General features: G+C 41.8%; 1 protein-coding gene across 2 annotated transcripts in view; it reads right to left on the minus strand.

The window, feature by feature from the left end:
* zfpm2a (zinc finger protein, FOG family member 2a) overlaps positions 1-15,663 on the minus strand; it is a 154,960-nt gene that overhangs the window by 88,367 nt on the left and 50,930 nt on the right. The gene's annotated exons all lie outside the window — the stretch shown is intronic.

Below are 15,663 nucleotides of genomic sequence, written 5' to 3' on the forward strand. Positions count from 1 at the left end.
TATTGCCTCAAAGCCGTGCAGTAAACAGTGAAGGTTAAAGCCAAGCTTTTTCAAAATGGATAAGCAAATCAAGCGAGCATCCATCTGATGGTGTTCCTCAGACACATGGCGCGCTAACCTTACTTGAAAGGTGTCTTGTGTTGAGATAATCTCTGTGAGACAGTGCAGGCTCGCTGGCTGGCGAGAGCAGCTCATGGCAGGCCTATTTCTGTTGCTCCAGGAAGACTGGGCCCTTGTTAGTGCTGTGCAGAGCTCCAGTTAATTAACAGTGAAACCGGATAGCACTGTTAGAACTACCGGTGCTCACCTCCCTGTCACCCCCCACTATCTTATCTCTTAGATTCAGTGTACTTTTTCAGGATGGTGATTAATCAAATAGTTATGATAAACCCCATGGCAGGCTGTGACATAGTTTACCAGAGAGGATGTTTCCCGTGTGTGTGTGTGTGTGCGTGTGTGTTTGTGTGTGAATTCTCAACTGTACATTTCTGACTGGTTGCCTTGACAACCCCAAGAAGTCTTGTTAGAGGAAGTTTTGATGATTCATACATCTGTAGCTACAAATTCTATCTGGTTTTCTAAACTTTCTGGAGACAAGAAGTTCCACAAACCCTAACAAAGGACATTTGTCTTGGACAGAGACCTTATCAAACATTTATAATGTGTAAGCATTTGATCATTGGACTGTTCTTTGGGAGGTCGGAGGGGTCAACTACAGAGCATCACTAGCTGTGGTTATTAACAATATTTCTTCAGTCTGATCTAATCATTCTGATTAGAGATTCTAACTGAATTAATAACATGGAAGCTTAACAAAGTGATCCAATAAGATGTGGGTTTATGTGCCACAAAGCATTTGATCAGAAAACAACTTTTCAGACAAGTGACAGAAAAAGATTTTTTCCCAACCTTATCAAGAAAATGTAATACATAAAGTATAGAAGGAGAAGAAGCAGTTTGGTTACATTTTAGGAGTAAGTGACTGAAGTGTAACCCAGATTATTTTCTGTGGCTACAAATTACAGATGTCCCCTAAACACCCCATATGCACACTGGTCATTGAAATGACAATTTAGCGATGTTCCCAAAATATTTCATATGCAGGCTACAGCTACTGGAAGCAACAGACGATTGTTATGTCCAGCAAATCTACAAATATGGGTGTAAACACAACATTACTTAAGGCTACTGTTTCAAAATCAAAAAGCACTGACATAAGAAGGTAGCACACTGCATATACTATGCTTACGCCAACCTATCAGCTTTATATTATGTAGCCAGGCTAATAATCCTAATGTATTATTAAGCTCTACATGAGCTGTTAACATTGTGTCTTTGAACTTATTTGTTCCCACATGTGGCTAATAGGTATTCAGGGCACCAGGTTCATGCTGAATGGGCTGAAGTGATCACTGAACTTTCTGATGCGTATGTGGTATAATGACCTATTCAGCCCTGTTCTACTGTGTAAATATCAGCCGTGTATCTGCCGCACGCCATTGTGTCCGTCTGTTGTGCTGGTATGGAAATGTGCGCTTATGTGCTCCTTTGCATGCATAAACATGATCGAAACATCAGGCTGGTGTTATTGCCCGCTACAAATGACACGTTGCTGATCATATACTCATTGGTGGTGGTCACAATAAAAAGCTAAATGTCAAACGGAATAAAAATTCACTTGTTTGAGCAAATCTTTGTCAAAGGTAGATAAAAAAGGGTAGATCGTTGGTCTCTGCCACACCATCTAAACATTTATGTATATTTTTGAGAATGTAAAGGCACATTTTTGGAATCGGCCCAGCAATAAGATAATCTGGACAGCGTTATCTCGTTCTTTCTTTCACTCTGTCTCCCCTCCTGTGTTCCTGCTGTTGCATGCTGTCTTCCTGGTGCTGCAGTGGAAGGTGGGTAAGCTCATTACAGAGAAATAATTAAACATTGGTGCACAGCTGGTCGTCATCACTGAGAGCAACAGCCACCGCTTGATGCATTCTGTTTGTCCTCAGATAAGACCCACGGCCTTTAACCGCTTGGATGCAAGTTCCTGTTTAGCCCCGCTTGACAAACAGCTCAAGCCATCCCCAGCCAACGATTCTGATTCCTTTTCCTTTCCCCCTTTTCTTTCTGTTTTGGGTGGTGTGCTCGGAGTAAAAAGGGGGTAATGGGTAGTGTAGGTGCAAGAAGGAGGGGGTACGATTCAATTTGTGCAGTTTGTGGTCCACCATGTTTAGGTGCCAGTTGTGTGCATCTCACACCAAATGTTGCCTGAGGACCTTGGCTCACAGATGGCTTGTCACATCTGTTGCAGATACTGGTGGAAGATCTCCACAAAAACACCGTGGATGAATAATGAGTTCCCTTCATGCACTGTCTGTATGTTCTCTATGAGCATTTATAGGTTTGGTTATATTGCAAAAAATATACTGACAGATGTATTCTGTTATCAACTGGGCTACTGACAATTTTCATAATTATGGCTGCAAAAACTCTTGATGTCATAGTGATAATTCAATTTCTTACAAGCCCCCAAATCCCAACTCTATTACAAATACATTTTATACAAATAGAGAAGTCACAGTGTTGAACCCGTCAAACTGCAAACGACAGCCTGAACGGAGAGGAAAGCTCATAATGGGCTATTAGGAGATTTAACAAACCCAGCGCCTGTGTTCTCTCTTCAACGTTCCTCATCATCCAATTCTCAAATGCCACACACTTGGCAAAACAGAGCTCGTGATGTGGCTCAAGAGCTGTACCCCCTCCTCCGAATCCCAACCAACCCCTCTGTGCCACCTTCACCCTCTACACCCCCCCAACACCACCTACCCCCCCAAGCCCCACCCCTCCCTCGATAAGATCATCATCTGTCGCTAGAGTCTAGGGTCTGTTCCTGCACTCCACAGATACTTGGCAGACCAATGAATGTCCCTTTGTGTGGAGAGATCCTCCTCAGATAGCACCCAAGATGCTCCACGCTGGCATCTGTTTGTTTTTTTTAATGTGTGTATGTGTGTCCTGTCTTTCTTTTTTGTTATGTGTAGAGGAATAAGGGAGCCTCATCTCTTTCAATAGCATAAGAGTGAATGCTAATGATTTTCTCAGTGGCAAGGTGCCAGCATGGTATGATTTAAAGAATCAGTGGGTACTTTTAAATAATAGTATTAAAGCATAAAACACTCCTCAGCATACCCCCAACATGCAGTTTCCCCTTTTGTTGCCCATTAAGGTTGGAAAAATTATCTTATTAATCACACGCATATTCTACCAGGTCTTTATTAAAGCTATATGATGTTGCTGATTTATATATTCACATCTAAAACATGTTTTGCATGGCTGCACCATACAATCATACAGACACATTCTATGTAGATGATTTTTGCGAATAATTTAAAATACATTTCCGAAAGTTTGGTTTATATTTCTGACATGTTTGGTATCTTTACAAATACTGGGATCTCCACTGAAATGAAGAACAAAGTTATGTAGAACTGAAATAAAAACAAAGCATATAGGATACAGTGTTACTTTTGTTAATAAAAACTATTCCATAAATGTCTGTCAAAGATGTTTTTTACCTGACTAAGATAACAATGATAAATTAATTTTAGAACTGGGTTGCCTTACATTTTAAGTTTACTGAATTTGAGAAGACAAGTTTTCAACTTTTCTTCTCAACTTCAGTCGTTAAAATTTTAAGGCAGCCCAGGCACTTACTTTTTATACTTTTATTATTATACTTCATTTTTACAGTGTATTAGAAAAGTGTGTCAAATAAGAAATTGAAACCTGAAAACAACCATGTTCGCAATTAAATTTTCAAATGTGGTATGAGTGCTATGAGCTCCGAATGGCAACAGGTTGGTAAACACCAGGAAATAGTCAGTACCAGGATGTTTTTGCTAGTCTGCAAAACACTCACACCAGAGCAGCGCCAGCCATTAGCTCAAGTTGTGAGCTGTAATTTGTAGTTTGTTGGCTGCAACGTTAGCTATTAGCAGCTGGTTTGTTTGTTAGCTGCAGAGCAGACACTGGTACTGGTCTAATCAAAGACTCTGTGAGAGGGCATTTTAAATATTTGGACTAACAATGTTGCAGATTTTGAAATAATTCAGGTTGAAATTATGTTCTGTTTCTGCTTAACAGTGAGACTGATAAGTCAAGAGTTTACAGTGAACCTGGGTACAAATAGGTTGCCCAGTTGTCTCAATTCGTTATTTATGGTCTTAAGTTCAAGCTTTCCAAATGATAATCAGTGAGTACGTGCTCGTAAATCATCTCTTAAACCTGTCAAAAACTCTACAGGAGAAATGCAAGTTTGTTTATATATAGACATTATTTGTGGTTATAGAAAACAATGATGCCTAAATGTAAATGTAACACTTGGTACAACCTGTCACCTTAATATCAATTTCTGATACTTGTATTGGTCAAACTGAATTAGTTTAAAGAGAGACAACATTTTGACTAAAAATAACAAATAAAATTACTTTTGGTCAACTAAAAATAGAATAAACATTACAGCATTAAACATTACATTAAGCATAACATTTTGGACTAAAACTGTGAAGGATAAAAAAAGACTAACATATCACTAAAACTAATGAGCATTTTCATTTTAAGACTAAGACTGAATGTAAAATATCTGCCAAAATTAAAACTAATAGGGCAAAGTTAATATCAAGCTGACTTGCTAGTTACATATTTTCAAGATTAAAAAAAACATATACTGTTTTAGCGAGGAGGCTGCAATGTCCACACAGGTCTGATTTAAGACTGTAACTGATATATTCTTTCCCTTAATTCTTTGAAATGCAATGATAGATTCACGTTTCACCACGAATGGTTCTATTAATGCACATGAAGTGTAAGCCTGAATTTTCTTAATATAATTTCTGGCCCGCAGTAAGGTCTCTGCTAATGGTCAGGGATGACAAATGACATCATCATCTTGCTGCTGCAGATTAACATTTGTTAAAGCAATGGATCTGTTCGAGCTATTTTCAACATGAATTTGACTTCTCTAACTAGTTCAAAGAACCAACTTCAAGGAAAAGAAATTGCCCACGGCAATGAAGAAAAGCCTGATTGCTGCCCGGGCTTATGGTTTACTTCACCTTTCTCCAGTTATCACAAGCATATTAACAGAAAGGGTGGATGTTATGGGGAAACAAAGAACCACAACAGCAGAGACAAGTGGGAAAAAAAAATGCTCGAGCTTCACACGGCAGATGATCCCTCTTGATATCAAGCAGTACCTTTGAATCAAAGCAAATAAATGTCTGCTGTTCAAAGTTCAATAACCTGTGCGTGGCAATTCACAGATGTCCCTCTGAATCCCAGTCATCTCCACTGACAGGCCGCGTTATAGAGTCGGCAAATGGGCTATAAATTAATATACCATGAGAGAGGCATATGGGGTGAAATGGAATGTACTATATCGGTTCAACAAAAGGTGCCACATCTTTAAAGCAGATATGTGATATGAAATTTTACAGCTGAAGGAGAAATGTCACAGAGCTTTGATAAGAGAGCGATGAACTTTCTTCCCCCCCTACCCAAACCGCTATTATCAGGTCCTAGTGAGCAAAATGCATCATTTATAACCCACAGCCCACACTATTATCTCGGAGAAGGGCGCTTGTTTTAAAACAGTGGAGGACCCCCACCACCAGCAGCGCCACCTCATCTCCTCCTCACCCACCTTCACTCCCCCTCCAACCCGCCCTAACCCACCAAGATGTGGCTGCTTCTGGCCCTGAACAGCGGGGAGAGAGTCGACCATTTACTGCAGAGCAAGTTTCCAGGCAACCACCGGAGTTTGGCCACATGAAGTAGTGGGGTGAGTGTGGGGGAGGAGAAGGGAAGGAGGGGTGGTTTAGTAGTGGGATTCACCCCTTCAGGTCCGGCTTGTTTTCAGGGTGTGGAGGGCTTGGGGGGAAAGAGTTAAACAAGCCAAAGGGATTAGGGCATTTTAGCTGTGACACTCCACACAGGCTGAGATGGGGGTTGTGGGGGATTGTGGGGGTCCCTTCGCTGGAGAACTCCCACCCTGTTATTGTACAAAGACCCAAAAATCCCTGCAAAGTATGTTTTTAAGGACGCAGCTACCCAGTCTCCAAGAAATCTACAACAAATGTAAAACAAAAAAAAGAAAGAAAGACATCTCGGGGTAAAATAATGCAGAGCAGATCACGCTTTCTATTAACATAATAAGGACATATTGCTAAATAAATACCTGGCAAGCTGCAAAATGTTTTTGCTGAAAAATGTCCACAGACAACGTATTTCATTTGGGTTTTTTTTCTTCGCTAAAATAGGCAGAGTTGGAGTTCACTTTCCATTTGCAGTGACAGCATTTAATTGAGATCACAATCTTAACCAAGGAGCTTTTGGTGCCTAAAACTAACCACATAGTCTTTAAGACTAAGACTAATCTTTAAGAAACGTTGTCTCCAAACATAATCCAGACAGCAATTCCATTGTGACCAAAATATTATTATGAAATCAATTTAGTATTGTACAAACATAATTACAGGAGTTTCAGCCCCATCGGCAGAACATCAATATTGCACACTTTTGAACAACTCAATGCTAATGTTTAAAAATCTGCGATTTCTACATTATCTCTACATGGTGACAAAAACAAAAAACAAAAGCCAAAGTTAAACAAATAGACTGTATAATAAAGATGGATGGCATAACAGACCCCAAAAGTAAAGTCAAGACATCGTGATCCCCCCCTGGTGGCTGGCTGCAGTATAGGTCACAATCTCTGCCCGCTCCATGTTAGCATATTGGACATGAACCAAACTTCAAGGGTCACATAAAATAAAGACAGTTTCTGTCATTTTGGGTAGTTACTATCACGCTGATGTTTGTTCGAGTGTTTGTTTTTAGGATAAGTTTTGTTTTTAATTAGTTATTTGATGTCACAAAAGGGGTTGTGATGTCATGAATGACAGCTGTGTGCCAATCAGTGTGCTCACAATTAATGGCGCTTTTTGTGATTGGTCGGGCAGGTGTATGGGTGAAAACGTGATATAGTGGAGATCGCTACTGCGCAGCGGCTAACTTCAAAAGAAGTCACCTGTGCAAGATGGCAGCAGCCGTATCCAGGATATTTTGGCTTCATTTTTGTACAGTGCGGAGTAGTGGACACTTGTCCATTTTTATATTTCGTCTTTGGGTTGGGTTTGAAATTGCGTTTATCCTCTTTCTGGGAAGAGTTAGATAGGAAAAGCGATACCACTCTCATATCTGTACCCTGATTCCTCACTACTGCTAGCAGCTGGTTAGCTTAGCCTAGCATAATGACTGGACACTGGGGTAAACAGCTAGCCTGGCCCTACAAATCCTACAAAAAACAAAGTATAAAAACGACATACTGCCTGTTTAAAGGGGGTTATGTAGCTCCCTGCTTCTTGGCTTTGGGCAGTGCTCAGCTAAATTCTCCGCTGATACCTACCTGACAACTGCTCCTTCAAGAAATAGATTGGCAAATAACCCTCCAAAAAAATCAGAAATTGACATTTCACTCACAAGTTTTTGTAAAAGATAAACATACCAAATATAACACAATCATAAGTTAGCCTTAAATATGCTAGCAGGCGGATCTTGTTATATTTGGACAGAACCATGCTAGCTGTTTTCCCCTGTTTCCAGTCTTTGTGCTAAGTTAACCTAACTGGCTGCTGGCTGTAGCCTTCTATTTAATGGGCAGATAAGAAAGTGGTATCAATCATCTCAAATAACTCTCGGCCAAAGAGCAAACACTATTCCTTTAATGAAAAGGCAAACCTTATTTGCAGGTCTGCAACAGGACTGTGACAAGTCAGAGGCTCTACATGCCCATCCACACCGACCTCAGCACACTTTCCACCTCTCTACATAATCAGCACACTACTTGCTGCACTGGAACTGAATCGGCCGTGAACATAAATTGAGGGTGTGGAATGGTCCAATATGGACATCACTCCTAGATACACTTGACTCAGTGTTTATGGGGATCCAGAGATAACCCAGGATCTTGCCATATCCACAACGCTCTTTGAATTGAAACTGCAGTAATTCACTGAGAAAGTTAAGCTGCACACTAACTCACACACAAGAACTTGGTCCTGCAGTACATTACCAAGACTGACACTGTTGTTCGGTGTCATTGAACAATTGAAATATACCAGCAGTGAAGCACTCTGTTTCATCAAAAAGCCTGGCGAAGTTAGCAGCAGGCTCGCTGACAACAATCTCAGAGACATCCATCTTTGGAGAAGCACTGCAATTTCTATTGATAGCATGTAAAGGGAGACAGCGAAACCTAAAGAATGACTGTCCTCACACCGAGATATCACCATATCGCCGACAACATCTAGAGGACACACACCACTCCTGCTGGAATCTGATTATTTTAAATGCTTTTCTTAAAATTTCAAAACCATCAAAAGGACACTGCTTCACCTGAGCGTCTCAGGACGAATGAGTAATTGATGGTATGTGCATCAGGAATGCATGTATTGAGACAGATGGATAACAATACTTGAGCTGCAAAAGGAAGTTGCTATTTTGTCTGCTCAGTCTTGTTATAAAGTGTGTAAAACGCAGCGTGACATGAAATAGTTATATTAGGAAGGAACTATAGGTAGAGATTGATTTGAATAATCCATATATAAGCGTGCTTTAAATATCTAAACAAACAACTTTTTAGCAAAGAACACAACATTGCTACCTCCAAGTCTTGATATTCTGCAGTTAATTCAGGAAGAGACTATTTTTAAAGTGCTCCTGAATCTCCTCCCAAGTCAATTACCAGGCTGCAACTTCCCCTGGGTAACGGGGGAATTCTGTTTTTTCCTGGGTGACCTAGTTGTCTTTTGTGAGTAGGTTTTAGCCGGAGCAGTTTGACAGTCAACAGATAAGATGGATTAAGCTTTTTTTTTTTTTTCATCCAGTTTTGATGTGAACAGCGTAAAAGCGGGTTAAATCATTGAGTTTCAGGAGTATTTTTAAATGCCTGGAGATAGCGCGATAAAGGAGCTAAACCTAAGACTTGGGCCCGAGGAAGGTCAAGGTCACGGCTTTGGAGAGCAGCTACCCAGCGACGCGGGGCCGGCTCTCGTCTCCCTCAGAGCGAGCCGAGCGCCGCAGCCCGAGCCCACCTCTCATCACTCCCAGAAAAGAGATACGAAAGAAGTGAAACAAAATCCAGCGAGAGCTCGACGGGCGGCATCAAAGAGCAGCGCACCCTTGCCTTGTGTGGGTGCCTCTGTGTGTGTGTGTGTGTGTGTGTGTGTGTGTGGGGGGGGTTGTTTAGCTCCTGCCTGCATTTGCGTGCATGCATGAATGAGATGGGAGTGTGTGCCTGTGTGTGTGTGCACTGTAAAATATCGTTCCTCCATGAGCAACTAGCTCCATAATTATGTTTTGATTATTTGCGAGTACTAAAATAAAACAGCAATTAATCTGTTGATGTAAGACAGAAAATAGAAGTATGACGTACATATTAAACAACCCCGTTTACACAGCGACGCAATATTAAAACAAAATCACATTTTGAGAATATAATTTGTACAACACCCCCCTCACCACCTCCGCCACCTCCCCTTCCCGCCTTCCCCAAACCTGATCTGAGGCGTGCTTAACATGCGCATAGGAGCTGACAGCCGTACAATCACGTGACGCCGCTCAGCCAATCCTGAATTCATTTGAATTTTTTAAGCCGCGCGGTGATGAAGCCACTTGAGCATAAGAAAAAGGTGAAGAGGCGACTGAAATAACAAACAAATCAGGACGGTACACCGGGTCAGACGCTGCGTGTGACATGTTTGTTTATCGCATGTCACATCTGGCCGACACTGAGAGGTTTTCGGTTCGAAACATTTTCTGAGGGGACATATTTAGACACATTTTGTGGACGTCTATTCCCCCACTGCTCCTCATGTCGGTGACAGGGGAGAGTAATCCTATACACAGGCTGCTATTGTGAAATGAGAAACTAGCCTCCTTCACTGCCAGAGACCAGATGCACCTCTCCCTCTCTCTCTCTCTCTCTCTGTCCTAATCTGTAAACGACTTAAAGGAGCCTTATCTCCGGGCTCTTCTGCTTCATTTCATGCTTGATTTACTTTAATTTGTCTGATAGGGCACAAGGATTTGGAAATGGCCCATCTTTCGGTGGAAAATGTTCTGATTTTTCTCCGGCATTGTTATGTGGAGGTTTTTGACTTTTCTCTCTCCCCCTCTCTCACTCCTCCTCCTCCATCTCCATCTCTTTCCTACTCTTCCTCTTCCTTGCTCTCTCCCTCCCTCTCTCTTTCTTTCTCCATCATCTCTCCTTTTTCTTCTTTGGTGGAGGTGGTGGTGGAGGATTGGGGGGGTGGGGGGGGCTAGGATGTTGCTCCAGTGCAACAGTCTGTTTGAGTGCATTTAGATTCGAGCTAACACAGCAGAAACAAGTTTTTCCATGAGGTGTGATTTTGTGATGGGCGACACTGGAGTCGTGTTTGCCTTTCAGATCCACATTGGGAGCACAGAGCAGCCGAGTGCTTCAAACCACAAAGATCTTATGTTTAAGTTAAGAGACGACCGGCCCCTCCAGTTTAGCAAGTGGGTGAGCGGCTGCTGCTGGTAAAGTTGCTCCACAATGAGGGACAGGGACGAGGCGACATGTCTACAGATGCCTCGAGTTCTTTTTTTTCTCCTGCTGGCGGAACTCAAGTACTTGCATGGCTGTCTGGCTGCTCCCGTCACCAGGACACCCCCCTCCACTTATATTTAGTGACTGAATGACAGTAGAGGCACTGAGCTATGATTAGAGGAGCCCATATCTTACCAGATCCTGAATAATCTCCATCCCCTCCCACCAATGAGCAAAGCACAGAGGCGGCACAGAAAAAGCAGGAGAAAAAGAGACAAGGAGAATGGGCAGAGCATTGTGTGTACAGAGATGTCATATAGTTCCACTGGCCTCCTCTGCACACTGTGTGGCCACTGAGAGGCAAAGGAAAAATCTAAATTCAGTCAACTGGAGTCAGTCTGACTCATCTGAACAGTGGCAGTCATAATCAGAGTCAAGAAAAAAAATTAAAAAAGAGACCTCCCACATGAATCGGAGGTCTGTATTAAACAATTGAAGTAATTCTCAACAGTAATTTCCCACACAGACTGACATGAAACGTCACTAACCACACCTCCAAACACAATGTGCACAAATACACGGCTAACTCCACACACACACACACACATACACACAAACACACAGAGCAAGAAACAGGGAGACCATTGAAATTCATCTCACAGCCTGAATTTACTTAACTGCGGGTCTGCGCGCGGTGATAAACGGAGTGATGATCCGGCAACACGTCTTTATCCATGCTTTGCTTTAATTAACGGCGGCTTGTTTGTTGAAAAGATGATTAATATGCCAATGAAAATTGCATAATTGAATACCACAACACCCGCACAATCAGGGAGGAACATGCCATTTTTTATTAACTTTTTATTATCATTATTATTACTATTATTTGGTATTTTAATTCACTTGACAAGCGGGCCCCACCCCCCGCCACCCCTGAACAGAAAAAAAAGAAGGAGGGAGGTGGAATTGGCGTGACCAGCGGGGGCCAAAGCTGGGCCCAGCTGTTCATCACCAATGAGAGGCCTTCACTGGCGGGGGGCACTGTTCTGATATCAATACCTATCAGTGTGAAGGCTGTGCATGAGTGTGTGTGTGTGTGTGTGTGTGTGTGTGTATGTGAGAGAGAGAGAGAGAGAGAAAGAGAAGGGGGTTTTGGAGGGATGTGGCTTGGATGGGAGTGCATTCCTATGGCCAAATAATAATGTGAGGACACCAAACTCAATGGAAGTGAGTCATGCATACGAAACATCAGAAAGCACTTTTTGCAAAAAAAAAGAAGCCTTGTAAATTCATGCATTCAAACATACTGTGTAGTTTTATTTAAAAAAGGGAGCCAAAAGAAATGAAAATTCACACGCGACTAAGTTTCAGTCGAGCAACCCAGAGTTTACCCAGCGTTATATCCCCCTAGCACCGCTTGCACGAGTGTCTCCATGTTAATGCTAAATACACACATCAAATATTCAACCAATTACAATGATACCTCTTAGAAAAACGTGTGCAGCTACAGCGCCTGGGAGGGTAAGCACTGCAGAACAAACATATTCAGAGAGCTAAAGAAAGACGCGATGGATGTCAAGTCCCTGGGGGCAGAAACAGCACCACCAGCCGCGCTTTAAGTCAGCTTCATATTTGGCTTTCGTTTTCTTCTCTTTTGACTTGCGAGTGTGAAATAGTAATCAGAGTAAAAAAGACGGCATTGTAAAGTGGACACAGATTCAGCTGGACAAAATGGTTGGGAGTGAATTATCTTATTAAAGGCATTCTCAGTGTGCCACATCCCACACAAAACTAGAATATAGTGACATCTTCCTCAGATGATAAGAACAGTGATTGCATTTTGCCCTATTTTAGATTATATAACTAACAACCATGAAGTTCCTCCATAAAGCCTCTTAGTATAGCGGATCAGTGACTAAATTTGCATCAAGACGATGCAGCATCGGAGTACAGTGATTTGTCTAATCTCTTGTTGCATATTTCATCATTATAATCACACATTGTGAATTGGTGAGAAAAATATGTGTGTGGCGGTGGCAGTGGGGGAAGGTGTTTTCTCCACACACAGGTAATGCATATAGTATAAAGCCTTCATCAGCAATCTCCTAAGAAATGAATGTATTTGGGGGGGAAAAAAGGCGGACAATGTTTACACATAGCTCTTTGATTGCAATTTAATTTTACATCACTCAGGGCCTGCAACTCACAGAGAAGCTGATGATGGACTTTCATCATCAGTATCAGCAATCTCAGTGTCATTCATGTTTTGTGAGACTTGTCTGAAGACTTTGAATAAACCCCTGGAGGAGCGAGATAAAACCTTTCCTTTTCTGAGAGAGAATTGCCATGATGCACGTCCAAATTTCTTGATTACAAGACGAAGAGAGGGGGGTACAAAAAAATAAAACCTTGAATGAAAGCCTGCACTGAAAGTTTTCAGTTTGCTGATATAACAGTCAAGTGTGTCTATAAGTCTACTTAAAACGCTTAGGTATCAGTGGAGACAGCTGCGACACCCTCGTCTTATGATTCTGTCGAGACAGTACACTATCAAACCTTTCATACCGTTCCCAAGCTACATTTCCGGTGACAAAAGCTTTGCGAAAGCCTCCTGAAGGATTCATCTATATCCTAATATTTCCAATCCAATTTAACTGGAGCAGCCGGAGTGGTCTGAGCACTAGTTTACCAATCTTTGCTTTCCAAGACTCTGTGTGCTGAAGGCTTGAGGGGTTCAATCAATGGCGCTTTGATCTCGGCTGGAACCATAATTATTTAACATTGTTACAAGGATTTCTCTAATCCATCCTACCATTAAATCCCTTTTACACCCTCATCTTCTGCAGCCTAATCTGCATCTGGGTGCTCCGTTTGTCTCTCTCTCTCATTTCGGCTCGCCCCTCCTTCCTTGACGACACCCTGACTTTATAATGGACTTGGGTGCTGAGTTAGAAAATGCCTTGTTTACTGAGAGCAACCTGACTGAACTGTGCTCGAACGGACTGTCGCTGTGCAAGAATTTAAAAGTTTTTTGCTGTATTTGTGCTGGAGTTTGGGTCACTTTACTTTCATTTCAGTTCAAATGTTGAAAATCTTCTTCGACTAAAATGCAAAAATATGAACTGTTGATTACAATTAAGCAAAATCATCTCAATACAGAAAAATCCCCCACATTCCTTTTAGCTTTTTCCTCGACAACAAGAAGTTTCTTTAGATGAACTGAGGGAATTTCAAAGTTCAGGTGACTGATGCCCAAAAGGTTTAATCCCATCTGTTTATTTTGCTGATCACTTTGACTCCCAACAAAAAGGGCCCACTGTCCTTTTGCAAATATTTGCGTGTCTGTGTTTCACCATGATATAAATAGCAGCACGGGCAACCGCAAACATTTGTTGAGGCACCTGCCACAGTATCGTGGCCATCTGGTCCTCCAATTCTCCTAGCATGACATATGTGCATTAAACCTGAAATGGTTATTGTTTTTTTTTTTTTTTTTGGAGACTGGAAGAAGACGGATCGGCCAGAGACCCTTCTGGGTTGGCTGGAGTCAAAAATGAGACTCGAGAGTTTTTACATCTGAGTGAAGCTGCGTTTTCAGCATGTGCATGTTTGATGTCTTTAAAGGGGAAAGGAAGGGGGTGGATGGAAATGGATAGGGTTTTTAGGGTGGTGGTCGAGGAGGGGGGGGAGGTCTCTGCTTGTGCTCCGTCTGTGTCTGACCGTCAGGTAGACTCTCAGATGGCCACTCTTTCAGCTGACCCTGCCTCGCCCTGGCCGATGCCCAGCTGGCACCAGGAGCTGAGCAAGCTGGGCCACGCCGGCCGTCAGGGACAGCCAAGAGAGGAGATTTGTGGACAAGGTGATCACATGGCTTCTGTTACCTCTCTGTCACACTCATCTCCTTCTGTATCTCCTTCTTTGCTGTGTGTCTTATTTTATGTGTATTTGCTGAAATATCTTAGATCCTGAGGTCACTACTATGTATGATACAAAGGCACAATAGCTTGGCATTAGAAGTTAAAAAGTACAGTTTAAGCACTGTGGGATTTAGAGCACCCCAGCTGCAAACTGACAGTTACAGTAGCAGTCACTCCTAAAATAAGGTTTTTGAAAATGCAACTGCAATTTTAGTAATACTGATAAAATTACTGGAGAATGTGCCAGGGTCTATGTATAGGGTTTTTTTTTTTGCTTTTGGGACTTAATAACCAAAATAAAAATCAATTTATTTGATTGAAAATATCAATAATGTTTACATGTTGTGTTAAATGTTGTCGATAATATTATGTGTTGAAGGGACACTAAAGCAATTTAATATTGCATTGCATTCCATAATGGGGGACATACTTGCTTGTTAACCGTACGTTAACAGAATGAATTCTTCACTTACTCGCCTTGTAGAAACCGTACAAAACTTCCTGATTTACACAATGTAAACAATAAACATGGCGGCACTCGAGGAAGTAACTATTGTCAATACTGAGATAATTGTGGAACACGGCCTAAAATGTGGCAGTGGGGCAATCGTTAATTAGTATGTATCAAGCATGTTGTGCAGATAGTGTGTGCTATTACTGTGTTAATTTCTGAGGATGTACACTACTCACACTCCAAACGTATGCAGGATATGCAAAGCAACCATCATTTGCGCAAAAAAGGTGTAGTTAAAACCGAGTATATGTCTGTGAAATTTAAGGGAAAAAAGATTCAAAGCAGCAGAGCCTGAAATATCTTAACTTTTTGTATTAAGTACAAGTCAAGCCCCTGAAACATTGGATCCTACATTTCCCACAATGCAACTCAATCGCATCTCTAGTTAAAGCCTCCCTGCCTGTTAAATGGCATTTTTTTTCAAAGTTCATGCCCCCAGTTTGTATTACAGGCTTTCTGATTAAAATTTGTAGTCCACGCTAAAGACGAAATAACCTCAATGACATCATCAGGGTTATTTTCATTAGACCTTGGAAAACTCCCCCTGAACTTAAAAGGGTTATGGGGTAAGTGGCTGTGATGAGGAAACTGAACTTGGTGGA

The sequence above is a fragment of the Plectropomus leopardus genome, chromosome 11, assembly GCF_026936395.1.
Source record: "Plectropomus leopardus strain MGB_pleo_1.0 chromosome 11, ASM2693639v1, whole genome shotgun sequence".
Lineage (NCBI taxonomy): Eukaryota > Metazoa > Chordata > Actinopteri > Perciformes > Serranidae > Plectropomus > Plectropomus leopardus.